Source organism: Anas acuta, chromosome 5 (genome assembly GCF_963932015.1).
Source record: "Anas acuta chromosome 5, bAnaAcu1.1, whole genome shotgun sequence".
Lineage (NCBI taxonomy): Eukaryota > Metazoa > Chordata > Aves > Anseriformes > Anatidae > Anas > Anas acuta.
Window position 1 is genome coordinate 26,733,720 of NC_088983.1, and position 27,454 is coordinate 26,761,173.

General features: G+C 46.7%; 1 protein-coding gene and 1 long non-coding RNA gene across 11 annotated transcripts in view; one reads left to right on the top strand and one right to left on the bottom strand.

The window, feature by feature from the left end:
• Positions 1-214: 214 nt before the first annotated feature.
• Positions 215-8,385, bottom strand: LOC137857181 (uncharacterized). Its single transcript, XR_011097004.1, has 3 exons — positions 8,282-8,385; positions 7,753-7,985; positions 215-1,273 (listed from the first exon to the last, which is right to left on the bottom strand). It is a non-coding gene; the product is annotated as an uncharacterized lncRNA (long non-coding RNA).
• A 15,490-nt stretch (positions 8,386-23,875) lies between these two features.
• Positions 23,876-27,454, top strand: part of LOC137857182 (uncharacterized protein C11orf24-like) — a 28,887-nt gene continuing 25,308 nt past the window's right edge. For 6 of the 10 annotated variants that reach the window (XM_068683379.1, XM_068683377.1, XM_068683375.1 and 3 more), the window contains exons 1-2: positions 23,876-24,004; positions 24,848-25,058. The gene's annotated coding sequence lies outside the window, so the exon portion shown is untranslated. The remainder of the gene's footprint in view (positions 24,005-24,847; positions 25,059-27,454) is intronic. The other 4 variants (XM_068683380.1, XM_068683383.1, XM_068683384.1 and 1 more) reach the window with 1 other exon arrangement.

A 27,454-nucleotide genomic window follows, 5' to 3' on the forward strand; every position in this document is an offset into this window, starting at 1 on the left:
TCCTGCTGGTCTTCTGTCTTGGTCACCAGCTGGGGAGATGGCCTTAAAGCCCTTGTCACATTTATCCTCAGTGCTGGTACTTGCATGTCATTAGGGAAGGCCAAATCATGTTCTCAAAGACACGTGGACAAGATAGAAAAAAGCTGAATCTGATGATGCAGGTACAGAGCAAAGGATCTCCTTTAAAAAAGGGGGAGAGCAAAGGATCCTTTCGCTGATGAGGAAGGCTTTAATGGGATGAATAAAGAAGGCCTGAAATCTTCTCTGCTTTTGAAAAGAGAAATTAGCTATTTTTTTCCTCAAATTGTTTTTCTAATTACAGATAAAGCCAAGTGCCACCTGGCTTTTCCTCTGAAGCGGTGCAGAAATGGGTGAGCTAATACCATTACATTACAGGCATCAACAACAGAGCTCATTTGAAATGGACCAGTAAGGAAAGGCACCCGCTTAAAACCATGTTTTCTTTTGTCAACACTTAATCAATTCGGACTTTAGACAAAAAGCTGAGAGAAAAGATTCTGAATGTTTCGAGTGCATCTGATGCTTAGTTTTACCTTCCTCTGGCAGATCTACAAATAAAAGCAGAGGGAAAGGGCTATTTCTTGCTGCCCCCAGAAAGAAGCACCACAAAGACAATGAACTTACGATTCTCTCTGGCTTCTTCTCTGCAGAAAGGGTGCCATCCGTTTGTGTTTTTCTTTCGGTAATGACCTGGTGTCTCAGCCAGCTCAAATCTAACTAGATAATACTCAAGACTGATGAAATCAAAGCTTCTTCAGACAAACCCTTCAGGGAGCTTCATGGCTTTGCTATTGTTCTCAGTTTTCTCATGATTATGAATTAAATCCTCTTGATATTGATGCTGTTACCCACAGCATCTTTGCAGCTGGGCTGCCAGCCCTTTGTTTTGGCAGTCTGGAGCATTCAGGATGGAGGTTTATGAGGCACTTCCCTTGTTTCCAGCCTGTTTCCAGCCTCAGGTTTCTCGAGAAGGTGAGGGGTGTTTCTGTTGGCTGGGAAGAAGCTGTCTGGGTTGGGAACAGTCTCATCTCTGTGTCACACAGCACACCCCTTGCACTGTGAGGCCGCACATCTTTTTCTGCTGCGATTTAAGTTGGGATGACAGAGGTGCAGGAGGCCTGTCAGGGTGACTCTGTGATTCCACTTGGCCTCCTGTTTGCCCTCTGGCTCCAGAGCCACTTTCCTGGCCTGGTCCTGTTCAGAGGCCACATCAGCAGCTCCCCACCTGGCACTTCCAGAACGTGTATTTCACCTGGGAAAGAGATGAGAACATGGGTGATGTCCTAGTGAAAGAGGCATTTTTCTGCTGGAAGCAGTCATCTCTGTGAAGTGGTTCACACTGAACATTTCGGTCCCTCCCTCTTACAGACTCAGATTTACTTGCAAGGCCCTTTAGGTCTCATTTTCTCAGAAGCCATAAGCTCTCATGGCATAGAGAGCACCTCTGCAGTTCCTATCTACATCCTAGCCTCACTGTCTTGCCTTCAGACCCTGAAATTTATGGTGCTAAGCTGATCAAAATTTTTGAAGAGTTCACAAGCCGCTTTTGCTGCACTTGTGGCCCTGTGTAACATTGGTTACTATGCCATTTTGTTTGGGGGCTGCAAATGGAGCACTTACTAAACAAGCCCTCTACAAAGCCTTGCAAGGGGTCACACTGCAGCATGGTGGAGCCAGACTAGAACCTAGAGCCCAGCAGTCCTGCCCCAGAGAAGGGGCAGGGAAACTTTTCTCTTCTTGCATAGCATTTCCCCCCACCCACTGGTCTCTAATCAGGGACTAAAGCTCGAGTCTTGCAGAGATTACAAATGGGGAACTATTTGCAGTGAGAGCACAGGCAACCTCTGATAAGCTGACGTTTCCTGACCAAGCAATGCTTTGCCAAGCAGTTCCCTCCCCTGAGCTCTTTCTGTGTGTCTGTTCGCTGTGCCAACTGCTAGAAAGTATTGTGTGATGGCATCATTATTTGCATGTTATTATTCTGGTTTTAATTTAAAGCAGCAGAGAATCTGAGGCAGATCTGCTGAGCTGGAGCCTGGAAAGGAACCACAAGGAGAAGTGTCTGTTTGCTGTACTGTAAACGGCTCAGCATCGATCCTGGCCTGTTATGGGACTGACCCCAGTCCTGTGTGGACTGCTTCCAATCATGTCTGTCTGTTTTCTCCTGCCAATCCATTAATATAAAGAGCAGAAAGGAAATTTAAACCGTCCTAATCACTTTTCACTGGGCCACAGCTCTGCCTCTAACCGTGCACATGCTTTGTCATTGCTAGCAGGTGATCATTGCTTATGTAGAAAGAATTGAGTGGCTGGCTCTTTTCTCGTAACATTTTCCCCAAGGTAAGTGGTGCAGCAAAGTACATGGAGTAAAAGGCAAAGCCTCCTGCAGCACTTAAGCTCAATTACTTTGCTGCAGTCTCTACGTGCAGTCGTGTGCCACTGAGAAACGACCAATACGTGGCAAAGAATACAGGTCTAACCCTCCTGTCCTTAATGTTTTGTGAACTGGTGCTTTGAGCCTTGTGCAATACAAAGTCCTGCATCTGCAAGGGTGTGGGGATGGGGCTTTCCATGGAAACAGCAAGCGTTGGGCTCCCTGGGGGGCTGAGCACAGCACACCTGGTAACTTTCAGGTAGGGTGCAAGAGAAGGATGGGGATCCAGGCCTGGGAGCATCCCACTCTGTGGAGCCTTTGCTTCTGTCTGCAGCCACTTGCTCCTCCCTGAGGAGCATTTGTCTGCTCTATATCCATCCATGCCCCTCAGTCTGCAGAGCCTTTTCTGCTCTGATTAACCCAAGACTGGCTCTTGTATCTGACACTGAGCTGTGTGGTGCCTTCTGATGGCCTTCAGGTGGAAAGGCCTTGGCTTTTCCAAATGCTCCTGACCCTGTTCAGGAAGGTAAATAAAGAGTTCAGCATTCCAAAATGCTTCAGCTGGGATATCAGTTAGCATTAAAAAGAAAAAAAGAAAAAAAAAAAAAAAGACCAGAATAAGGTTGGGTTTTAAGCTTTTGATTATACTGGAAATGTGACAAGAAGGTTAGCAGGAATCTGCCAGACTGGGCCAGCCCTAATGCTACCAATTTAAAATAAGGCAGACAAGTTTCTCCTGTGTTTTCAGCACCCAGTCCTTTGTGCAGTTTGGCAGTTCCCACTCAACCTATTTCACAGAGCACGCTTGATCTGATGAGGTGAAAGGGAGCTTTACCCTGCTAGTGCAGCAGCTGTTCTAGTCTCAGCCAGGGACAAAGCATGGCCAAGGTATGGGGAGATTTCCATGCTGTATGGGGAGCTGTGGCACCTGGGTATGGAACAGCTCTTTATTGCTACCCAGGAAAGGAGGACACAAGAAAGCAGAGTTCTTGCAAAATCCTGAAACACTGATAAGTTCCTGTACTCCACAGAGGCAATACAAGGAAATTAAGAAGAAATCATGACAGGCAAATAATGAAAAGCTATGGCAGGACTGAAAGCTAGTAGAAGATACCTGAAGAAAATTCCACCATTGGTTCCCTGAGTATATGTGAGCAGCAGGAGACATAAACGGTGGAGAAAGTTCATTCCTGACAAGAAGATCTGGGCCACTCAGTGGACATTTCCTCTGAGGGTGAGGATGTCCACGCAGGTGCCTGCTACTGGCACTAGAAAAGCATGAGCAGAGGCCCAGGACAGAAAGCAGAAGACTAACAGCTGCTCATCTATTGCTAAGCAAAACCAAAAATTACCTGTAACCGAAACAATGCAGTGAGGAGAGAACTGAATGCAGCAAAATGAGCAGGTAAGAAAGAGCACAAGGCCTGCTTCACAGTCTGCAAAGTCTGCGAGGATGGAGGGGAGAATGAGACAGTGAAATTGTTGTGGAATTGGAGATTGCTCCTGGGCAGGGAGGTCTGATGTGCATAGGCTGCTAGTCTTAGGGAAGCAGTGGTGAAGCTGAAGGTGTTAGCTGAAACTGCCCCAAGCTGGGCTGCTGCAGCAGCTCAGTAAAAAGAGGTGTCTGCTGCCTCTGGTAAGCACTGTATATAAAAATGCGTTGTTATTCTCCTGCCTGGCTGAATGAAGCATTTGTGAAGAGTCCCTAACTAATCCAGAACTAATGTGGCCCCCTAATCCTTCTCCTATAGAGCATCTCATGCCAGACTGAAGGATGAAATCTTGCTGTAGATTGAGCTGTGGGGCTCTTCTCCTCCTCACAGGCCTGTTGCCCTCACAAACCACCCTGGCTTTGCTCACGTTCTGTGCTTTATGGTGTGAGTCTGACAGTCGTGGTTGCTTTACAGCCTTGTGTGTGCTCCAAGAAAGCTTTGCAGCATGCCAGCAGCATCCAGCTCCAGCACAGCTATGAGAGGACACAGAATCTACTCCTCTGGTACTTGCTTCTAACACCTCTGTTACAGCTGGTTGTAAGTCCCAAGTGAATGCGGGGCTGTGGCACCTTCACCAGCAAGGCACAGTCCCAAAGCACCCGAGCTGGATGAGTGTGCAGGGATGGTAACAGCCACAGGTCCCATTGACAGTCTGGTCAGCATTCAGCTAAAGTAAGGCAGCTAGTCACGTCCAGGGTCAAGCCAGGAAAGTCAAACAACTGAGGAAGAGATGCGAGAGCAGTTTTGCCTATGACATATATCAGTCCAGGAGAGAATGGTCAGAGATGAACTTAAATGGGGGCTCCAGTGCACATGGGCAGAGGCTGTGGGGGTCCCAGGTGAGGCTGGTTATGTTAATTAAGGTCCATGGATGTCCTCAGTGCCCTGACACAGAGCTGCAAATGAATAGATGTAAAGGGCATGAATGATTCTTGGGCACAGTGACAGCCTCTGTGTCATCTTGCTTCTTCTGTGTCTTGCAGTGGGTAACCACAAACACCTAAAGAAGAGCCTGAGAACAGAGCATGCCTGGAGTCCAACTTCTCAGTGTTTTCACAGTCTCCAAGCACGTATAGTTTAGGGACTATCCAAGCCAAGTATGGCATCTGTGTCTTGGTGGCTCTGTCTGCCTTGAACCTGTCTGGTCTTTCCTGTCCAGCATCCCCCACGTCCTGTGGTGGGCAGTTCTGCAGCCTCACTACCCATCCTGTGAAAAGCCACCTCCTCCCGAGTGCTTTAAATATGCCACCTCTTATCTTCATTTGAGCCTCCTGAGCTTTTGTATCAGAGGAGGCAGTGGTTAGTTATCTCTGCTAATTTCTTCCATGCCTTCTTGAGCCATTTATATCTTGTCAGCAGGCGTAGGGTGGCTGCAGGCTGCAGGCCGTGTGCTCTCATCACTGCAGTCAGTTAACATGCAGTGCTTTGGTAGTAGGCTCTATGCCCTCTTTCTTCCTTTGAAACAATTTGTGTAATTTGATGGCACAGAGAAAAAGAGATGGAGGTACCCAGGCAAACATTTAGTCTTGCAAATACTAGACTATTTCAGAAAAAAAAAATAAAATAAAAAAAAAAAAAAAAAAAAAGCTACCAGCACTGAGAAAACATGGCATTTCTTGCTTTATCCCTTGCTGGCTGGTTGCTGGGCTATCTAAGCAGATCGAATCCCATCACATCTCGTTGCTTGCATTGACCTGATGCTGAAAAACACAGTTTTTCTGTCCATGTTCTTACCTGCTACCTATCACCTGTGGAAATTCAGTTTGAGACAGGGGGTGATATGCAACTCTGCTTTTCTCTCCTACAGAGATGGCTATTTCTTAATATTTTATTGATTATTTATTTATTTAGGTCAGGGCTTTTGGAAAGCAACACCTACTCTCCCCAAAATGCGGCTTGAGAGCTTGTGGAGATACAAAGGCCGTGGTCTCTGTTTTACATGCCTCTGGAGTAGGCTGCACCTCTCTGCCTTCTCTCTGCCTGTTCGTTCTTTAAATTTTACTCTTCAACTCTTAATGTGGCCCTGGAAATAATTCTTTCAGACAGCTAGTCCCCAGCAGCTTAGAGGATACTACTGCCTGCACAAGAGCAGCTGGACCCCCCTCTGCATGCCTGCAAGGCTAAAATGTGGTGATTATTTCATTGGAGAAGATGGGAGGGGAGAGACCCACGGTGGCTGTCCAGACTCAGTGCAGAACAGCTTAACCCCTGCACCACTGCATCTCCTCTGCTGTTCTGAGGTAGGAATATCTCTGCTGCTAGAGCAGAAAACATAGATCCCAGGCAGGTACAACAGGCAAGGGAAAAGCCCCACATATGGTGAGGGTATTGAGCACAGGCCACAGAAGCTGTCCTTTGAAGATGGCCCCTGCATCCTTCAGTCCTCCCCAGAGCTCTGCCAGGTCATGAATCTTCTGCCAGGCCCTGCCTTGGGGAGCGAAAAGGTACTCAGGGACCGAGGGAAATTTGCTCTTGTGCCATTGCAGACTGTTTCCTATTCACTCCCCTGGCTTGGCTGTCTGCTCAGCCACCAGGAGCCCAAGCCGCTCGAAGTAGCTCCCCTGTCTGACCCCATCCTTGCCTTCCCCACACTCCCACCCTTTCCATCCCTACCCTCCAGCTGTGTTTGTAAGTGCAAGTGCAGACTCCAAGAGTGGTCTGTGATGGTCTGCACGGAGACTCAGGGACTGCTTGTAGTGTTCTCCCTTTGCAGATCGCTCCAGCTCCTGCTCCCAAACACTCCCATTTGCTCCTGTTCACCAGCAGGTGACTGGAACCAGCGAGTGGCGAGGCCAGTAGCTTTTTGGTGTATCCCAAACAAGAAAAAGCAGTTTCCACCTCATAACTGCAAATGAGGGCTTTCTGCCCCTCTGTGCATCTCCCTCTGCTCTGGCAGCCAGCACTGCTCCTCCCTGTGCCTGTATCCTGACACGGAGTGCAGGCTGGGCACAGCCACATCGCTGCAGGACAGGAGAGGAGGCACTGCAGATATCTCAGCAGCCTGCGCTCCTCCTCCCCTGCCCGTAAGGCTGCTAAGCAGCATCAGCACGAGGGAGCTTTGAGCTGAGCTGTCACAACAAGAGCAGGAAGCAGCAGAGGGAAAGATGCGTGGGGGACATCGCGCCCTGCAGCGTGGGACCCAGCAGAGAGCAGGCAGTGACCCAACCCACCAGGAGGCTCCCGGAGCAGAGCCCTCCACGCTGCATGGCTCACAAGCATGTTTTATGTAATCCCCCTGGGATGGTGTTGGTACGTTGTGCAGGGGGGAAGAAAGCAAACCTGAGGAGGAAAAACATTTCCTTGTGGTAACACCACAATAAAGAAAGGAGAAGAAGGTAGCGCCCTCCCCTGCCTGCTCCTTCCCAAAGGGAAGGTTCAGCATCTCTCGCTCAGCTTTCTCTGCCGTCCACTTTATCCAGCACCCACTGCTCTTGAAGGGAACTGTTCAATAAGCTTTGGATTGGACCCATGTCAGCAGGAATCTGCAAAAGCTGACAGATGAGGTGGGAAATGCCAGCAAATCAGTGGTGCCCTCTCCTGCCTGCCCCATCATTCATTATTGGTTTGAAGCCAAGTCTTTTCTGCTTTTACAGATTTTTTTTTTCCCCAAATAACCCTTTCGTCTCTCCTCAAGTCCTACCCCAGAAAAGCAAAACTTAGAGCATCCTCCCAGAGACCTCTTCTCTCACAGCAGTTTGCAAGCCACCGCGCTTACATAAGAGTTGGCACTTTTCCCCTTCTGCCTCCCATTTCCTTCTAACACTCTTTAAAATCTTGCAGACTCATTTATTTTCTCTCACGTGATCCTGGCAGAGACTTCCCTGCTCTCTATTTGGCTGAGGTCTGAGTGGACCCTGCACTCACCTGTCCTGCACCAGCACTCCTGATGGTGCCAGGTGGACTTCTTCTGTCTGCAGTGCAACCCGATTTAACCATATTTGCAGCTGCTTGGTATGCCGGGCTGTACAAAACCACATTGGTGTGCAGTGGGAGACGTTTGATTCACATATTATTCAGCTGTAGGGCTTGCAATTCCACCAGTGGGGTCCTGCAGCAGTGAGTAAGCCTCTGACACAGAGGGACACCTGGCCTGCAAACTTAAGACTAAGATGTGAATTCATCAGGTTCCGGTATTTATATGCATATATATGTATATATAAACCAGCTAGGATTTTAGTTATTAGTTTCCAGCAAGTGGTCACATTTAAAAGGAAAAAAAGACATTTTGCCACTGATTGTAGTAACTATAAAATGAGAGAGTGATGCAGGTTTAGAGGTCCTGGTTGTTTTCTAGGAGGCAGAGAGCTGACTCTCCCTCTCATGTGTGAATACAGAACAGTCTGCAGTGAAAAAAAAAACACGTTGCTCTGCATATTATTCACCCATGAGGTACCTTTGTTTATGTAGAGATTTCCAGCAGTAAGTTGTCCTTCATAATCCCAGCAGCTAACGCTGCAGCTCAAGCTTTGTCAAAGGTTGTCTTTTGCTGTGATTATTTCCATCGGAGAAAAAAAAAAAAAAAAACTGCTTAAAAGGGAGTGTGATTACCTGTGACACAGCACCAAGATGGATGGCTCCAGGAGCAACCGATTACACCTGAGAAAACTCGGCAGGCTCGAGACCATGCAAAATACGGGAATCTCTGACCTTGTGTGTTTTGTGCATTTTTCTGTCAGCCGATGCTAAATCCACATTAGTGAACAGCAACGAAGGAAGAGGCTGGCTGGCAAAGGTCAGGACTCCCACTGATCTGACTGTGCCCTTGCCTGTGAGTTTGAAAGTGTTGTCGGAGCCCTTCGAGCCCTTCTGTTTCCCTTTGGTGGCTGCTGCGGTCCAGCCCTGAGGAGGAGACCTTGCTAGCTGAGCTGGAACACGGTCGTATTGTAGCGCTGCTGACTCAGCTAGTTTGCAAGGGTCAGCTTGGAACCCAGCCTACCTGCTAATTTTTCCTTCGATGTCTGGGGAGTTGGAGCATGGGGACAGACCATCTGTCACGCCCGAATCAGAAGACATACTTTAAAAGTTTGCTCGGGAATTAAAACGTTCATAGGCTAGGGGTCAAACCTCGGACTCTCTTACACTTGAGTAACCCCATATGGATTGGCATTGGCAGGAACCAGCAACCTCTAGGGCACGCAGACATGCTGCATTACACATCTGAAATGCATGGCCATGCATGAAGATTGCCAGAGTCAGGCAGAAACAGCTGCAAAAAGCAGCACCAGGTTTTGATGGAATACGTGCTGACTCCCACTGGAGGGGAAACAACACCCATGGGGAGGAGGGAGGGCTGCCCTTCAGGCGACCTAGCTTCCTATGGTCAAATGATTGCTTCCCCTGCCAGCTTTCGGCAGAAAAAAAAAAAAAAAAAAAAAAAGCTTTTTGGCCTTAGCAAAACAAGGCCACAAAATCTAGGTCCCAGGGGTACCCGCATGGATTTCACGTGCTGGGATGAAGTGATCCCAGTGACCGACAGAGGCATCAGGACACAAGCTGCATGGGGGGAGAAATTATTTCTGAGAGCACAACTGAACTTGTCTACCACTTGGGTTTGGGGCATCTAGCCCTGCTCTTACACTGCAAACCCAGGAATTGTCAAGCTGTGGGGTGGTACCCAAGAGATATTTGTGTGCTGATTTTTTTTTACTATAGGTCTTGGATGTCCACAAGGGGGTTAATTAGGGATCAAATCACTGTTCTGCTCCACCAACATCGAAGTTACTGGATGCAGAGAGCAATAAAAGCTCAGCTGTGACTTGATCGTGAAGGACTGCTGCTTTATGTGGTGGTGGTAGGAAAACGTGGCTGGGAGGAGGTGTTTTACTAGCCAGGTGAGTGCCTGGCTGGAGATTTCAATAAGCCTTAGAGGTCTGGAAGGGGCTGGGGGATGTGATGATATTCATAACAAGGGTAGCTTCCCTATGGGGCTGCTGAAGCATGGGGAGCAGTGTCTGGCTGCACTGCCTGGCAGTACAGCGGGGCTCAATCTAGCCTGAATTTGCTTTTTATTTAGGCCTCTGGAAGGCCTTGTGTCTTTCTACTTCCCTTTCAGATGTGTTCATTTGCCTAATGCTGTGTCTTCCAACTGGCCCTGGACTGATCAATGCTAAGCAGTATGAAATATTATTTTTTTTTCCCCCTAAAATGTAGCTCTGCTGGTTACTGTGGGTTACAGGATACAACCTGACTTGTTCTTAGACTTTTTTTTTCTCTACCCTTAAGGATCATAAATCTGTATTACTGCTAGTGGGTGACAGCTGAGATATCTAAAGACTTTTTGATTAAGGAGCTGGAAACCCACACCCCCAAAGCCCAACTGCATGACTGCAAAATAGTGGAGTTGACAATGCTGCAGATGAGTCAGGCCCAAAGCAGCTGGGTTAATTTCCAAACACTCCTCTCCTGCAGTTCCTCCTCCTTTATATCTAAGGCTCCTGGCTGCCTTGATGAGAGTGATTTTGATTAATGGTGGAGAGTAGTGTGAGAAGACAAAATCAGTGCTGAATCCTCGAAGTATAAAGAAACAAATGCTGTTTTCCCCTGAGGTTTTTATTTATTCCAGCAGTGTTATGATGGTGGAAGAAAAGCTAGGGTAGGAGGGCTGGTTCTGGTGACTTCTGGAGCAGCAGCCTCTTACCTTCCTTTTCTGTGAATAGGGGAAGCTTTGGCTCAGGATGTGGGCTTTTTTTTTTTTTTTTTTTTTAATTAATTAATCTTTTAACAGATCTCTATTTCCAAGTTGGCTCCTGTGGTCTTCAATAAGAGGTAACTCCAATGAAGCTTTTCAAATTTTACCTTTTTGTGGGGATTCCCTTTTGTCACATAACAGTTATATGTTTTGTGCCTCTTCTTTCTCAGTGGAGGGTACTGAAATCATTCTTCCTTATCGACGCAGCTCATAGGAGTGTTAGAGAATAAGAGCTTTGTGTCCCACAAGCCCCATGTGTACTGGAGGGTAGGACTACAAACCTAACTTCCCAAGGAAGTCAGAGCAGCAAATATATAGTTGAGAATTAAAAGGGAGTGCTTGGAATGGGAACATCTTCTGTGTGAGCCTGCTTTTCTGCTTTGGTGAGGAGGTGCAAGCTGCTTGGAGAGGCCTGGTGGACAGTGCTCACGCCACAGTAATTTATCTAAATGAAGGAGATCCTATGAGACGAAATGATGCTCTGACTAGCTCATTCTCCCATCCTCTGTTCACATTGTTTGAATGTGTTTCAGTGCTCGTAGAGGAAGAGGAGCAGTAAAATAGCTTGTCAGTGTGAACAAAATGACAATGCTCCTTTCCCTTCAGAAGATCAGACCATCTCCTCACCTATAGGTCTAGCCTTTGAGTTTCCCTTCCCTTATTCCCCTATGTACTGAACAAACCCTTGGACCTTCACCAATGCAACTGTGCTCTGCCCTGCTGCACCTCAAAACCGTGCTGGGAGCCTGTGATCCCAAGGCCCTCTTCCCTCAGGGTTCTGCCACCTGCATTGAGAATGCAGCCCACCTCCAGTTCTGGGAATAAAAGGTATGTGCATGTGATCCTTCTGTAGGGAGTATATCACCTGCAGCATGCATGCAGGCAAAACTGAGATATGTGAAAGCAACGTTACCAGTATGTCTAGGGGAGCAAGCTCCAATGGCACGCGTTCACCTCCACATTCAGACGGGTAACCCGCAGAGAATGCAGTGACGCACAGCTCAAATGAAACTTAATGTGAACCAAAAAGAAAAAAGAGCAGCTCAGCTACACAAATCATTGGCAAAATGAAACCAGTTTGAAAGCCCAGCTGGGAAAATATGGCCAATAACAATTTTAATTCTTGTGTGATGAGTAATGTCTCCTGGCACCTAGCGAGCAGTTGACATCAAGCTAGCAGAAGTCAGAAAGGACACTAAATAATGCCATGTTCTGCCGTGATGTCAGCGGGTGATAATTCTGGAGCCTACAAGTAGGCATCAGTTCCCAAGAAGACTAAAGATAATCTTACCCTTTCTGGTACTCCATGGGTGGGCGACTGGGGAGCCGGTCTTGGCAGCAGGGGATGCTGCCCAGTCGTGCAGTGTGACTGAAATCCCTGGGTAGTGAGAATTGTACAGTCAGCTGAGTGGAGACTTATTTAGGAATCAGATGGTTTAGGTTTATCTGGCCATCCATGGCAACAGACTGTTTTTGTTGGCTAATGGGCTCTACAACCCCTTTAAAACATTTACCTTTGTTACCGAACGTGCTAATCAGCTGAACTTCAAGTCTCCAACCCAAAGGAGGATTTTGCTGTGAAAATTCTCTCTCTTGGTAATTTTATGGTAGAGGTGAGATGGTGGGAAGTTGGGAGAAGTACAGAGAAGAGAGATGAGGCACAGTGAAGCGGCTCCAACGCGCTTTAATTGAGCTGTGCTCATGCGTTGTGTCTATGTTGAGTGCCTGTTTTCTGACAGCCAGGCATGTCTGAGGTATCTCAAACTGGCAGCTGAAGTCTCTGATCCCTTTTGAAATGCTTGGCATGAAAGGTGAGTGGGAGATGATAAAAAGATGTCTGTAGCAGCTTTGGAAATGAAACTTGGATCTGCTGAGTCTTGAGTTGGTGTGGTGGGTACAAATTATACCATTTGGCTGATTTCTGGAAATATTACAGTGTTTACTGTGGCTGCTGGGTAGACAAGCCCATGAGAAGGCCACAGACAATTCCAAAAACCTCACACACAAGCAGTTATGCTCACACACAACACAGAGCAGAGCTACTTGATTGAATTTGACTCTTAGTCCAAGCCCGTGGATTGCTGAGGGGGTAGTGTGATAGATATTGGTATCTACTGCATCCTTTTCTCATGGTATAAAATTACACCCAAATGCAGCATTGCACCATTTCAGCACTGCTGGGGCTGCAAGAAGCCTGGCACGCTAAAGGTACACTAAGGAAAACAGTGGCTAGATTAGAGGTTGTGGGAATCTCACCATTGGGTTTCCATCGCTCTGCCTTTCCCACTGCTTTCAGGGTGAGGGTAGCTTGGTAAGGAAAAAAGGAAAGACCCCCAGAGTCAGAACTGCATCATATCAGATTTACACCCAGAACTGCTGTCTCCCAGTGGTGCTGCTTTCAAGAGATCAGCCTTCAGCAGTTGGTTGAGTTTTTGAACTGAGATCATCTCTGAATCACACCTGCTGCTCCTGCAGACTTGTGAAGGAAGGTGTGTCAAGGTAGTAAGCACGAGACCTGAGCAGTACCTTTCTTTGTGGAAGATACTCAGTGAGCAAAGTGTTTTCCTGGTCTCTTTTAGAGACTCTTGCCCTTTCAAAAGGAAGGCTGCAAGCCATGGTTGTGATCCATGAATACGATTCTCTGAAATGTGCTTATTTCTTTGAAGGGTGCTAACCCTCTCTTGCAGGAACTCCAGCTTGCCTTTCTCCTTCTGCTCTCTAGTCTATTAAACCAGAAATCATATGTTACTCCAGGGAAGTTAAAAACTACTAAAAATGGTTGGTGATCTATTAAAAACCCAAGAGGTTTATCTAGCATTTTTGGTAATTGTGCAAACTTTGTGGAGTATTTTTTAACTTGCTTGGTCTGCTTAAGGTTTGATGTGGCTTGAGTGATGTACTGAAAAAAACAATTGCTGCACTTAGTCATTAATGAGTGGAGGGCTGTATATCTCATTCATTCTGCTAATATGCCAGCATAGACAGATTTTTTTCAGTGTGTTACGTTGTTACTCAACACATTGTGCAACCATTTGGGGTTTAGAAGGACTGCACCCAGTACCTTATTAATTCAAATAGCATGGTGCCAGCCCTGGATCAAGGGGAACTAAAGACCTCATGCAGCTTCAGTGGTTTGTTTGCATTGTTTTCTATGCCAACAGCTGTGAACATTCTGTATGGGCAAAATTAGTGATGTAATTTGCAGTTTGTTTTTTTTCTGATGATCAAAAGATCAGAGAATAAGTGGCATTTGTCCATGTAGCTTCATACTGATAGAGGAAAGAAGCCTGCAAGTATATTTGTTTTCTTAAGGGGTTTTCTTTCCTGATGTGATTATGCATTTTTTCCTGTGCTTTTGCAATATCAGAATTGTCAGGTCCTCTCTTATTTCTCACTGTTGATGGAATACTTGGAAGGTACCAAAGAGGAGACTAACATACAGATATGACTCAAGTCTCTAAAATGTGATTGCCAGTTGCCAGCCCTGAACAATTCCCAAGTTGCTCTTCCTGTGCTCTCCCTATAGACACCTCTAGGATATACAGACCTTTGATATGAGCCTCCAAGCCAGCAGCACCACCTGCTCCCAACTTACCTGCTGCTCTTTCCCTCGGCATGAAATGTCTGGCTAAAGTTACTGGCCCCAAGGACCGAACAGCTGCTGAACTAGATTATTAACCACAAGGAGAGGAGCTAGAGAAATACAGAGACTAGTCACTTATGTGTATTTTTTCCCTTCAACTGGGGAAAAGACATGAGGTTAAAAGGCAAGAAAACCTTTGTTTAAATTGTTGGGTTTGTGTGCTGTCTCTTCATCGCTTTAAGGTAATCAATCTACACAGCTTCTGCCAGCCAAAAGCTAGTTCTTAGTAGCTGATAAAAAGTTCTTCCTCTATACCAACAGAGAATGTAGCTCTCTACAGCTGGTTAACATTCTTTATAAAACAAGAATAGAACACACTGTAGCATTCCATTATAGATCTTGGCAGTGCTGTACATGAATGGCAAAATCATATCTGTAATCACATATTAATCCATCTCAAAGATGTATAAGCTGTTTTTGCTGTGTCTTTTGCAAGGCTCTTTGTGTTCAGCTGGTGTTTTATCACATCCACCACATCCCTGTCCAAGATACATCCTGTGCCTTTCTCCCTTCCACTTCAAACCACCTCTTGTCAGCTTGGGACAAAACCCTATGTTTCTTGGTGTTTGTCCTTCCATGTGATTGTATTGGAAAGCATTTGGATTGAATATGCCCATGGCCAAGTAATCTAGCCCATGCCATATAATCCAGCCCATGCCATATGACTGATGGTAGTATATACTCCTCCCTGTTGTCTCGAAGGGGTAGAAGCACCTGGGAGTATTCTACTGCTCTTGGGCACAGTTGTTGGATATTATAGTGAGATTATTATTATTAGCCTCCTTTACTCTCCTCTCTATCCTTTTTCTTCTTCCTAAAAACAGATTTAATTTGAGCACCACAATGTTCCCTTGGATCTGGTGTAAGAATATTTATTAGGGAACCATTCAACAGCTTCTGCTTAAACTCTTCTTTCCCCTCCCCTCCTCATACCTGAACTCTTTAATTCTCATGTTAGTGGTTTCCCTCTCTCATCTAGCACATACCCTTTGAGTAAGCCAATGTCGTTTCTGAAGAGTGAGCCTGTATTACAGAAGTTTCCACACGATTTAGGACATAAAAATTACTAAAGGGGTCTGCCTGGAGCACCAGACAGGAAGGTTTAGCTGTGGTAGAGATTAGTGGTCTCCAAAGTGTGGTGTGCATACCTGGTGTTATGCAAGATGATCTGCTGGAGTGCAGGAAGAAAATGTTAGAACTTCAGTAGTACATGTATATAATGCATAAACAGATAGATATCCTTATATTGGGGAGTGCGCATTTTTTTTTTTTTTTTTTTAATATAGTGATAGGGCTATGCAATCAAAAAAGATGGGAAATGACTGCTCTATATTACCACAGCCTGCCTCCCCTTCCAGGAGGGTTTTGCCTAGAGGGTTTTATCTCCATGCTGCCAGTCCAAGGAGCCCATCGGACCAGCAATTTCGAGTGTACTTTAAACCTGGGTATGAACAGAAAGAGCACAGAGACAGGAGGGCCCCACATGAATAAAGATATGACCAGAGAGAGACCTCTGATGGTCTGGTTTCTGCATATATGCAAGCTAGAAGCTATTATTTGGCCTGCAGACAAGCAAAACTCCAGGGGTTGGTATGAGTTTGCCAAGCATTTGTTGTTTTCTGTTTTGAAGGGGGTCCCTATGATGTCCTCAACACAGAGGCTGGCAGATGGTGCTCTCTCATATAGTGAACGTGTATTTAGGACTGCTTTCTAGTATAAGAACAAACATTTTAGTGCCATTTAGAAATATATATGCACTGAGTCTGCATATAAAAGGCAAGAGATATTTTGTCCTATTAATATAGATACTTGTATATTTTATAGTTTGCAGTTGTGTTAGACAGTATTTCTGCATTCACTTTCAGTCTGTCATTCTAAAGAGAATAAAGCATGTGAAGCCAAAGAAGGCAAATATTTGCCCAGTAATGATTTAGGGATGTGGATGCATTTCTGTATGTATTTTTTAGGGAGTGTTTTTTTTTTCCTAATGCTGCCCCATGTGGGGCATTGCCACTCTGGCAAGCCCCCCCCCCCGGTGTCCCCTGAGATGTGGGGACATTGCTGCTGAGCCTGGCACTGGTGAGCAATGCCGGCTCCTGGGCTGTGGGGTCGTGGCAGAGGGGTGCATGTCCCCGAGACCCTCGCTGGCCAGGGTGGGCTCTGTGGAGCTCTGAAGGGGCAGTGCTGTGGCTGGGAGCTCCAGATGAGGCCCTTAGATGGAGGGGATTTGGAAAATCGGCTGTGATCTTCTGGCAAAAAAGCCAAAACAACCTGAAATGTTAACCTGAGCGTGACTGTCTGCTACCTACAAAATACAGGTGGGGCCCTGCTGTGAAGCCTGCCTCGATGGCTGGGAAGCAGGGCAGCACTGAAGTTGTCCAGCAGGCGCCGTGAAGTTGTTCTCCATCCCCTGTACTTTCTTCCTGCATCCAGCACCTCTTCCTGCCTCTGCGTGCTTAGGTTTCTCTGTCTCTGCATTGCCATCTACCGGTGAGATTGCCAAGAGACCACCGACGATGACCCATGAGGACCACACCAACCTCCAGCGACCCGCCTGAAGGTCCCTGGCTGCTGGAGCATGTAGGGCGCTGCAGCTTTCCTGCATGGTGCAGGGCATGTTCTCCTCGGACAGATGCTACTGCAAAGGCAAACGCCCCTCAGTCAGCTGCTGAGCATGCTTGTGGAGTGTGAGGTGGCTGGTGTGTGACTTGAACGCTGTTGTTCTGCTTCTGGGATGGGGCTGAGTGTAAAAGAGAAGACCGAAGAAAGCCTGAAGTGGTCTGGGTGAATGTCGATGTCAGGGCTTTAAGGATTGAGTTCATCTCTGCCTCCTGTTAAGTTTTATTCTGCAATAAGGGCATTGCTGTTGTCAAAGTGGCATGAGAGCTGGCTTCTATCAAAGACGTTAATTTTGGCTGACATGAATGCAATAGGTTAAAAACAAAAACACGGTTTAAAATAGGCTTTAATAGGTTAAAAAAAAAAAAAGTGGAGGGAAGAAGCTTTAACCCTTCCGTGTCCTTACAGGCTCATTGAAGGGGAGTACATCCCTTAGCCACTTTTGGATGTGTAAATGCCCTTGTCTAGCCTGTGTTCCTATCAGTCCAGCTCTCAAAGGGTGTTTGGGCAACCTCCTTCCACCCACTCCTTCTTTGACCCTTTTGGCAGTCCTGGATTTCCTGGGTGAAGGCTGGGAAACCAACAGGGCCTTGGCAGGCCAGAGAGGAAAGTCTATTAGGGCACGTAGCATGGCCCTCTGTAATTGCTTCCTCCTGCTGCCCTTTCCCCTGCCAGCCCCAGGGTAGTTTCTGAATCTCTCCTTGACTGGGATATATCCCCCACGTGCCAGGGGAAAATCCATAATCAGCTCAGTTAATGTTAAACAGATTGTTATTTGGGAAAGTAATCACCAGAAAGTATGTTACTGGTTAACCGCCCTCTCTTGCACTGGCTCTACCTGATCTCAGGAGGAGAATAATGGCACTGTGCAATGCTGTTCTCCATCCTCTGCTGACCCTGCATTGCCCCCCATTTAAAAAGAGGTACACATTCATGCTGCTGCTTTGTCATTAGAGCAGCTACCCTAGTTTTCCTCTGGTACTTGCACCGTTTAGGATGCATCTGACTTGTTTGGGTTGATTTTTCTTTAAAAACACACACAAACAAGTACTGACTGATGGCTTGTGAATATAGTGTCTCTTTCAACCTAGGAAAGCCTCAGAGCTTGTCTGAATTCAGTCAAAAAGTTTATATATTTTTTTAATTATTTTTATTTTTTTTAGCACAACAAACCAAATATATCTATTCTCCACACGGAATTAATTTGTGCAAATTTCTGTCCACCTCATGTTCTAATATAAAAGCTATAAACCCTGGGATGGAAAGATGCTGGGAAGAATGGTGTCTTGCAAAAATGCCACTAGACACGAGGCTGAGAGCAGCACTGCCAGGCATTGCTGTAATAATTTTTGTTTCTTTGGGTTATGTAAGTAGCTACAGAGTCTTCTTTCTGTGCCTAAGGCCAGACTGCTGATAGTTCAATGGAGGCTACTGTTAAGGCAGTGTGCAGAAAGAAAACAATTCAAAATTCATCAGCAAATGCATTGTCTGCACACACTTAGACTGGAAAAAGCGAAAACTCAACAGCATTGCTTACAGAGCATTCAGTCAGCCTCAGCTTCAGCAGCGCAATTTTCAGGTGTTCTTGGCATGGGATCAAGGTCCTGTTTTGTGGTGTGAAGAGGAGGGAGGGCAAGGAGGTTTGAAGCAGGAAACAGCTTCACTTGAATACATTGCACTCAAAATCAGCTGTGGTGCAGTGTGCTATTTGACCAAGGAGGCAGTATTTAAGCTAGATTCCTTATCGTGACTGACCTCTTCAAGCAGGATAAACACAGCTTTCAGCAGAAAAGATACAGGCTTAAATTCCAAGTTATAATTTGTAATCATTCTTTAAATCCCATCAAGCCAAAACTCTTACCCAACATGGCTCTAAGCAAAGATGAGATTTGTTGACTATTCTCATCACACTTTATTCTTCTGGCTGGAGGTTACCTGTTCTCTGCCACCCCTCTCAGTTAACCACTTTTTTGGGCATTTGGACTTTTGCTTATGTTGCTCTTCCAGTGTCCCTTTCTGAAGGGATTGCCTATTGTTCCCCAAAACACCCTTTGCACCAGCCTGGGATGCTCTTCAACAAAGGAAGCAGCTAGTGCAAAGCATTCTGGCATGACTCAGAAATCCTTACAGATGAGCTAAATGCAGCAGAGCAGAAACCAGGTCAACAGGAGTTCTCAAGAAAATTTAGCTATACTTCCAGCATCTCTCTTCTGATCTGTTTCTCTCCCAACTCTTCTACTTCAGTGTATGGCCATACCAATATCAGAAAGAGAGGTGTGATTAAAATCCTTGTGTGGACAAAGCAGGTTGTATTGGCTAGTGAAAGCATGTTTTGCTTTCCTTTAGGGAAAATTTATCAGACCTATTGAGAATACGCCCTTTCTCCTTCTCCCCTGCTATCAGTGAGGACAAAGCCTGTCTGCGTTGGGATGGTCCTCGCTCCTAAGAGCTCTTGTTCTGTGTGCACAGTACCCATCCCAAGCATTCCACGGCTGTTCACCAAGAAGATTACAAAGCAGAAGTAGAAAACATCACATGCTCCCTCCCCCCTTGTGGTGATGTTGGAGTCACTGTGCCATGAGAAATCCAAATGATGGAACAGCCAAGAAGGTCATATTTGAACCCTTGGGAATATGAATCAAATTATAGTGCAAGCTCCAGTTCTGGTTTGTGTGTGTGCGTGTATATATATATATATATATCCCTTCCAACTCAGGATATTCTGTTCCTATGATATATCCATATTTATGATGTATGACAGCACTGCTACCTACTGGAGCATATACCATACCACACCAATGGTGTGTAGCTGCCGACTGCAGTGCAGGATGAGCTGCAGCAGTGCTGCCACCCAGTCCTCGTACAGCATGATGCCCATCATGGGTGAACAATGCATTTACATTCACATAAGGGACTTTTCAGGTTGCTGTGTGGTAGCAGGGTAAGATGACAGGACTGTCACTAGAAACTTCTGCCTTGTGCCATAGACCAGAGGCTGTGCTGGACCAAGCCAACCACCAAGTTAAAGGCCTGGTCACATCACGGGCTCCCTGAACCTCACGTTAACAGTTTGCAGGCACCCTCACTCGGCCCTACCTCTTGCACAGTCCATGGCAATCTTCAACCCAGGCTCCCTCTGCCCTTAGCCTGTATTTTCTCTTCAACTCTCTGAAGGGTGATGAGCCTAGTAAGGATCTGCAAGCAGAGGCAGTGCTAGCCAGTGATGAGAAAGTTAATTAGGCGTAGAAGGTTACAGCAAATTGTGCCATGGCATCAGGTATGATACTTGTCTGATAATGCACTGCTAGACGTATCTTCCATGCTGTGGCTTAGCTGTGAGGGTTAATGTGTTTTTTGAGTTGTGCTTCAGGGATTCCTATGGCTGAGCATGACATCCATTTTTCATGATGAAGCTGCAGTAACACGATGCCAGTGGGACAACTCTGTATGTGTCTGAAGAGAACTGGAGCATCCTGATGGGTTGTGAGTAATGCTATATCTGTAGTTGTAATGTTCAGTGGGTGCACAGAACCAATCTTTTTCAGCTGTTTGCACATATTTAATTCATTATAATAACTCAAAATGCAACCACTTTGATGCTCTGTCCCTGTGACCAATTCTTTAATTGGGTTAACATTGCTACGAACATGGTATTACATGAAAATCTTGGCTTTAAAATAAGTTTATGAAGAGCACTTGGAATTTTAAGTATGAAATTTGACTTTAGGTGACTACTGCCAGTAGATGGAATACCCCGTATGCTGATATGGGGAGTTTAGCTCTCTGAAATTGAGATTTGCTTATCTGCATTTCTACTTCTAGGGACATGTGTTCCACATTTCCTTGCATACACCAAATCCATTTTAAAATGATAGTCAAGATCCTTATGCAGTGTCTTGATTGAGGAAGCTAGAAGGTTCAGAAAAGACACATAATTGCAAGGTCAACCAAGACTCACAATTCGGGGGGACTGAATTCAGAGCTGTGCAAAATGCAAGACCAGAAAGGAACTGTGGCCAAATTCCTTCAAAACTGTCATGCCAAAATGAGCAGCTATTCTACAGTTGGCTGCAGGCACTAGTCCTGATGGAGAACACAGGCTCTCCTTCCCCAACTAAAATGGCCTTTGTGTCAGCCCAGGGTTCCTCACTAGGAAAATGCACACTCCTCCAAGAGTGTGCTGCCTCAGTTCTTCGGTGCAATAGGGCATATTCCAACATCGAAATTTTGGAAAGAGTAATTCTCAAGGAATGCATTTCCTTATCATTTAATTGATTTTAATAAAATAGCTCCAAAGAACCAGCATGGGCATTTTTTTTTTCCCCACAATGTAATTTTTATTAGTAATTTATTCAGCCTAGCAGATGCCAACATGCAAACTATGCAAAGAGCAAATCTCTTTCTCCAAGTGTAAATATTTACTGATCATAGTCAATGGTATTTAGTACTCTGCAAACATATTGTCAACAGTTCTATCCAGACTCTTCCCTAATTGCAGCTTGAGAGTTGGCAGAGGCATGTCCTCTGTGAAAAGATGGCTACAGGAAGGGAAGAAAAAAAAAAAAGGAAAGAAAAAAAATATGATAACAGGCTAAATAGGTTGTTGGCTTAATTTGATTGGAGTTATACCAGAAGTGAATATAGCACAAGTTAAACTCTGGTGCAGGAGCCACACAGAGAGTTGGAAGGATGATCCCTGTGCCTCTAGAGGGACTACTCTCCCCCAGCAGGCCATGGGCCTGTCTTGGCACTGCTCTAAAAGGGACTTTACAGTGTAGGGTAGGAAGGTTCAACCTTCCACCTGCTTGAAGGGATGTAGTTCCACTCCTTAGACATAGAAAGAGATGAAGGATTATTTGCATTGCCTCAACTGGCTACCTTTATCTGAGCAGTCCAAAAGAGTAAATATTTGCTATCCCAACCACCATCTGTTCTGGAAAGGAGACTATTTTTTAAACACAGACCTGCCTTTTGTTTGCTAGCTGTCAGCACAAAACCCTGCATGGGTTAATGTCTGGAACATAGCTCGACTATACTGGAGCCACTTCTGCTTAAACTAATATCCGAAAATCTCCTTTACTGCACCTCCAGCACAATCCCCTTTGATGCCATTTCATTACATCCCATAATCTCTACTCTCCCAACAACCTCGAATAAATACAAACCAACTGAAAGATAAACAGTGGCTTAGACCTCATTTATATTCTATGAAAACCTCGTATTGCCTGCATGTCTTAGCACCCCAGCTTTTCACACAAGGCGTGTAAAGTTGCAAAGATCTTTAAACACCTTTCAAAACGATGTCCTCTGGGAGCCCGAACAGCAGACGTTCCCCGTGCATCACAGGGAGAGAGATGAGCAGGACATGTTCATGACATCAGGTTCTCTTTGTTTAGGTGATCACGGCTTTACTTTAGTACCTTTATTTTCCCATTCCACATCTGGGCTTCTCCATGTGCATTTTCATTTATTTTTTTTCTCCTTAGACTGCTTCAGAAATGTGCTTGTTCCCACCATGCTAACCCAAGGGGTGTGAGCCCTCCTGCTTCACATTATTTGCTCCATCTTCGCACTTGGTCCTGTCAGAAAATCTTTTTCTACAGCACACAGTCCTTCCCCCTGTTTTCAACCATCTCTTCTAATTCTCCTGAATAGCAGAGGTTCTTCCTCCCTTTCTCCTTCTCTGGAAAGGAGGGGAGGGAGCATTTCAGTAGATGTCAGTATCTTACATGAAAGATAGGATGATACATCTACACAACAGATGCAGGCAGACACGCTTTAAATTGAGTCCTTAATGTGGAGCTCTGTCTGGCTCTGCATTTTGTCTACTTTTAATTATCTGATGGACTAGGGTATAAATTCCTCCTCCTCATCGCTCATTTCTAAAAGCAAATTTCTGCGTTCTAAAATTACATCAGCATGTGTGAATGATTTCAGCATTGCTTTCATCTATGGCCAGATGAGCAGTAGCAGCTGAGATCCTACTTGAGGTAGCAAAAGCTCCTGTTTCACCTGTTCAATGTCACAATCACTGTATAAAGCATCTCACAATATGGACTATGCCTGTATACACAATGCTGTCACCTGCACTTTTTTTTTTTTTTTTCTGAAGGCTCTTCTCTGGGCCATCTGGAAGTAACCCAAAGGTGCTGAATGTGTGCTTGATCTAAAATGGGTGCTCATGGCTTGAAGAAGTTCTGCTCCTTCTGTCGTTTTGTGGAGCTGGCTGCACGTTGCAGAATGCTGCTCTGACACACCTATTAGGTACGTGTCCATCCGTACCGGTACACACTGCAGTGCAGAAACGCTCCGAAGTCCCACTGCTGCTAGGGTTGGCCCTGATTACACACCAAAGCAGCTGCAGACTGGTGCTGTGCAAACCTTTGGCGTTGACAGAAACACCAAAAACGGCAAAATAACCATTTATTATTGCAGGGTGTGCGTTACTGAGCTGTCAGCCCCAGCCTTTTTCTATCTAGTTTTTCCTTTCAGGGACAGTTGTGGACAACCAGCCCAGCCGCCCTTCCTTTACTCAACACAAAGCCTCCTGTGATGCTTGCTTGCAGAAAACGTGGGGAAAACGCACTGGTAATGAATTTAGTGTACCTAAAGACGCTCCTGCGCCTGCCCCCAGATGCAGCAGGAGTTTTCATGCTGTGGCACAAAGCTGCCCCTCTGGCTGCCCCTCCTCAGCCGAGAGCCGGCCGGGGCACGAGCCTGACCCCCAGAAAACAGACAGATCTCAACGCACGGTGCACATTTGGGGTAATTTACGCGTGTTGACAGCAAAGGGGCGTTTGTAGCCCTGCCCCGTGCGCAAACTGGAGCCGGGGGGGAGGCGAAAGGACGCTCACGCAGAGGGCGGAGGGAACCACCCCCTCCTCCAGGCCCCTCCACCCTCCACTGGGCCCAGCCCCGCGCAACGCCATTTCCGCCCTCCCCTCGCCGTTTCCGGGGTGACCGGAGAGGATGGGGGCGTGCCCGGTGGGGCGTGGCCTATGAGCGGGGAGGCGGGGCCAATCACGGACGGACCAATGGGAAGCGGCGATGGGCGGGAGGGGCGGGGCGCGGCGGCGGCACGTGGCGGGGCGCGGCGCCGCCCGGTTCCGCTCCTGCCCCGCGGGGGCCGCGCCGGTACCGGGCGTGCGGCCGCCGCCTGCGCCGGGGTAAGCGGCGCGCTGCGGGCGGGGGGGCACCGCGAGGGGGCGGGCAGCCCTACCGCCACCGCTTCTCCCCGGTCTCGCTTCTCCCGGTCCCGGTCCCCCTCTCCTCTCCCTCCCCTCCCCTCCCGGTCCCGGCTCCCCCCCCCAGCCCTTGTCCCGGTCCCGTTCCCAGCTCCGGGGGGTAACGGGGAGCACCCGGTGCCGCTGCATGCCCGCACCGGGAGGTGAGCAGCTCCCCCGTGATCCCCAATAGGCCCCTTTTTTGGGGGGGTGGGGTTGGGAACAGCCCTCCCGGTGCTCGCGGGGTGTCCGGTGGGCTTCGCGGCAGGGCGTCTGTCGTGGGGCTGGGGTCCGGAGCTGTGCAGCGCTGAAGTGGTGGGGAGGGAGGAGCCCCGTGTTGGCAGCGTGGTTAATAACCCTGACTGCACCCCAGGGCTCCCCGCAGCTCCTTCTATTTCCCTCTGGGCCCTTTCAAAGATCCGGGGTCTGGGGCGCTTCCTGGTGGTGCCACAGACACGCACGGAAAGTCTGGTGTCTGGGTAAGTGAGGGAGGCTGCACGGAATACAGATTGCCTTTGTGAGTGGCATTCCGCTCCGCGTGGAGGAATGAAGTGTTTTTCATCCTGTGCCCCATCACTTACCCCAAGGAAATGTTTTCATTAGGTTTAACTGTGCCCTGGGCAGTGTTAGCATGCTGCCACAAGACAGTAAGAACAAATCCTGTTCTTTGACCAGGCTCTTTAACGCAGCATCTGCCAGGGACATCCTGTTCCAGTGGTTCTTGTCCTGGTGGGTTTGGTGAATCCCTTAACTCGCCTCTCTCTGTCTCCAAACTTTGTCTTGTAGGACTGGCAACGAAAAATCCTGTGTCAGGATCCTATTGAGTAAGGTGCCTTGGCATCCAGCGTGTTAGCTGAATGAATCCCTGCCAGACTTGGTCATGCGACAGCACTCCGGCTTCCCGATAAAGTGAGTTAACCGACTGCTTGCCTAAGGAGCCACCATAGGAACGCTGACCCTCCCTGCCTGGAGCTAATCTGCGACCTTGCTGATTGAGGTGAACTCCCTGATTCTGAGTATTTGGTGCCCTTTAGGCCTCTAAGGGTTTGTGGCTGATCAGTAGCTTTGAAAACTAGGCTCTAAGATGCACGTTGTCTCTCTCTCTCTCTCTCAAACGCGCATGCATTTATTTATTAATCTTACTTACCTATCATAATCATCCACTACTGTATATGTTAATGCAGTCCATTACATGGCAATGGGTAATTTAGAAGGGATCTGTCCATTTTTATTATCTTTTGTGTCTATAACAGGTTAATGTGCTTGCTGTGCATGTTTGCTGCTTGGTTCTAGTTTAAATACTTTATATGCTTGTATATGCATGTGTCCTTCTTTGTACTTTTCTTGGGGAAAAGTTTGGACTATGTGCCTCTGAACGTGTAGCTGCAGACATCTTTATTTTTTTGTTTTAGCTGTAAATTCCCTGTTGGGTTTATAAAACCATCTGCCAGAAAACAGGCCTTGCATCTGGCTATCTGCTATTGAAATTCTAATTGGAACCTCTGGGCAACCTGCAGCCTCAGCCTCCTAAATGGAGTCTCCTGGTGCAGACTTTTCAGAGGCAACGGAAGTAATTTGCAAGCAAAATTTCAAGCTTCGGTGATGAAAAATGCCCGTGCTGAAGGCCTGATAATGTACTTAAAGGCTCTGGGTGCATACCCTGGATTACAGGGTAGGTGCCTGTTTAAATGTAGTAGCTGACTTTTCAGGGTATGTGACTGACTAAATTTTCAAGGGACAATGTTGCAGGGATGTTAAGGAATGGAGATGTTTGTTTTAAGCAGTGTGTGCTGGAAACATCCAAAACTTTGCCTGAAAAAACTGTGCAGAATTGATTTGAGTCGAGTTTCTTGTCTCTTGCTTTGTTGTTTTTTTTTTTTTTTTTTTTTTTTTTTTTTTTTTTTTTTAAGACTTGGTTAAAACTTTTCTCCATGAGGCTTTTAGTGCATGCTTCCACTGACAGCTGCCTGCGCTTTAACGCGTAGCATTAACCTAGCACGTGTTCTGGGTAGTGTTATCCATGCTTGAACCACAGTTTCATAAATTGAAAGCACCATAAAGCAGGTCCAGCCAGAGTTTATGCCAGCATGCTGAAGTGAAAAATGATGAGGAAGCAGGAGGAATGAACTTGTTACTCGGCTGTGCACTCACAAACCAGAGGAGCATGTGCGTTGTCGTTGCTGCTTCTTCCTGGTTGATGTGTGCTCTAGGCTTGGAGTGGTGCTGCGCTGTTCAGAGCAGTTGCATCAGTGGGTGGGTGTCTTGCACGTGTTTCTTTCCCGGTCCTGATCTACATACGGAGATCTTTGACATTGCCTGCGTGGGTGTGGGGAACAGCCACGCTCACATCCTTCTGCTCTGACCTGTTTCTGGCTTAGAGGCCTGCTCTTGGAGCTGGACCCCACACGTACGCGTGTTCAGGCACTGCTCGTGTCTGTTTTAATTTATCCTTCCCCTTTAATTGGTACTTTACATTTGATACACGCTCCTAATAGCAAGAACAATTATGCAATAGGAAAGCTGAAGGAAAAAGCAGACAATTCACCAGTGCTTGCGTGCAGATCCTCAGCTGCAGTGAATTGTTACAGCTGCCTTGCAGAGCAGTGGCAATCCACACCAGCTGACTGTTTGTCCTTTGAAGTGCTTAAATCAAGATCAGATGCCTTTCTGAAAGATGTTCGTGCTATTAACACGTAGCTGGTGCAAGGTTCATTTATGTGGTAGGTGAGATAACTCCCTTCGGCAGGGGAGTTACTGGATGAAATTCCATGGCTTATGCTGCACAGGAAGCAGAACTGGGGGATCTTTGTGGCTTTTTTATTATATTTTTTTCCCTCCTACCCTTCAGATCTGTGACTCTCTAAACCACAAAAATGGAGTCAAAGGGAGGTAATTCTGTTGGAGCAATCTGACTCAATACTGTGTGGGTAGTGTGTGGGGGCAAACGTTGATGTTCATGTCTTTTAGCCAGGCTGCCAGGACTGAGCAGCCAGCGTGCTTTGTCTTCTGGTGCTGAGATGGGACACTGACTCACCAGCTGAAGGACTGGGAGAGCATTGTACTTCTGCTGGATGCCTTCTGATGCTGTGTGCTCTTAGCTTAGTGAAGTTGCTTCCCTTCCTGGCTTCCAGCCTGTCCTCAAGGTGTAACCCTTTGTCATACCTGTACTGTCAATGTAATCCAGTACATTTGGATCTTGAATTACTCCCAAAGAGCTGTTGACCTTGTTGAATGGGAAGCCAAGAAGTCCTCTGAAATAAGCTGCTGTATTCCTTGAGCCCGTTCTGGCCTGCATGCAGTCTGCAAGCATTCATTCCTTCTCTGTGAATTCCACTCAGAAATTCATGGAGCTTGCGAATCTGGTGAGTTTGACAGCTGGGGTGTAAGGATGTT